Source organism: Acyrthosiphon pisum, unplaced genomic scaffold (genome assembly GCF_005508785.2).
Source record: "Acyrthosiphon pisum isolate AL4f unplaced genomic scaffold, pea_aphid_22Mar2018_4r6ur Scaffold_20724;HRSCAF=21943, whole genome shotgun sequence".
NCBI lineage: Eukaryota > Metazoa > Arthropoda > Insecta > Hemiptera > Aphididae > Acyrthosiphon > Acyrthosiphon pisum.
The window spans coordinates 5,435-7,473 of record NW_021770114.1 but is presented as its reverse complement, the minus strand read 5'-3'; positions in this window follow the sequence as shown (position 1 = coordinate 7,473).

The window sequence follows — 2,039 nt, the reverse complement described above, 5'->3', positions numbered from 1 at the left end:
ACATAAACTTTTAGAGGATTCACTAAGATTTTCTAAAATTAAATTATTTTCACAAATATTTTGATGAAGAGGATTGTTTTGTTCTATATTTAATACTGGATCAATATTTGTATCATAAGTTGTACTTGATGGATTTGATGTAGCTGTATTATTTAGAGAAGAAGAAAGTAATAATTTAGCTTGCTTTCTTAACCTATACCGTGTACTTTTACTAGGTACAAACCGTTGTGGTGTTCCGGCAGCATTTTTATCCATTGTTGACCTAATAAAATAACATAACAAAATAACATTGTAGCCTGTAGGTATATATTTCTTGGGAATCTTATAGTATATTTAGTAACTATATATATTTACCACAAGTATAATACTAAATCATAAAATAATAAAAGACTTAAGGCAGTATCCATTATCAATTAATGCGAATATAAGTATTGCTTACTTAAGTTAATTTTGATAATTTAAAAATAAAAAATGCGTGATAATAACTAAAGGCAATGCTTAAGGTAGGTCTCGTCCAACCTTAATTTAAGTAAATACTTTTTCTATTCTCAAGCCAAAATCTATATTTAAAGTTATATTTGAAGTTAATAGTATAATAAATAAACCAATTAAATGTTTTCTATATTATGTAATACCATAAAATTAACATTATAAGTTAAAAAGAAAAACATTGTAAACACCATCATATCTGGTTGAATATATACTCTAATTTAGATACCTAAGCAACTGATGCACATTTGTGCGCTGTTTAAAAATGTTAGGTATAATGTGAGTACTATTATTATGTTTCGCTATGTACTAATCCCTAATAGTATATAGGTATACACATTGATTATTAAATCAAAGATTTGGCTTAATACTATAATATTATAATTGATGTAATTAACAATAGTAGTAGTAGGTGGGTCACTATGGTACACTTTCATTCGAATGCAATATTTCCTAAAATATTTTTCATAGAAATTGAAATGCAATATTCCTTTAATTATTTTGCAAATCGTGAAACGCAATAATTATTAAAATATTTTTCAAAAATCTGAAATGCAAAATCCGCAAAATATTTTTTAATAGAATTGTTCTATCAAAAATAAAAATCGAAATAACATATTTAATTGCAAAATGTATTAAAAAGAATTTTAAAAATATAATAAATAATAAAATAATGGCAAATATAAATTCTATAAGCATATTAGAAAATATGAAAGTCTCTGAGCTTAAGTCAATAGCAAAAGAGGCTAAACTTAAGGGTTATAGTACCCTTAAAAAAAATGATCTTATATCAAGAATTAGGAGAGGTCATACAATTCGCGATTTAACAACTTCTGAGCTTAAGTCAATAGGTAGAAGTTTTGATATAAAACAAATTTACAAACTTAATAAAGAATGTTTAATAAAAAAAATTAAATTAACAAGAAAGCAACAACCTTTTTGTAAATTTCAAGAAGATATATTCAAGGATGAAGTTTTTAATAGTTCATTAAACAATAATCCATTTCAGAAGTTAGAAAAAACAATTTTCACTGAAGAAAATTATTTTAATAGTTCATTAGATGTTTATGATTTGATAGATATAAGTAGGATAAAAAAGACAGTTCTAAAACCAGATCCTGCTGGCAGTTCCCTATGCTGGTTAGCAGATCCCTGACCACCTCTGGGCAGATCCCGGGCGGCGCCGCCGCCGCCGTAACCCGTTTGGCCGCCGCCACTTCCCCCACCTTAGACAGATCCCGGGCGGCGCGGCAGAGCCCGCCGTAACTCGTTTGGCCGCCGCCTGAGGAAAATAATTTAAAAATTTTTTTCACCGGACCGGGTTTCGAACCCGGAACCCCGACGTCGGTGGGCCGAGCACCGTACCACTGCGCCACCCCATCACATATACTCTGTAATATCTTACCCTATTTAAGTTGTAATGGATTATCATATCTTGTAATAAAATATATTGTGTTATCATATCTATGTTATCACATAAAATATCCCGCGTTAATATAATATTATACACTTTAAATATTATATACCGAAAATTATTTGTAAAATATGTA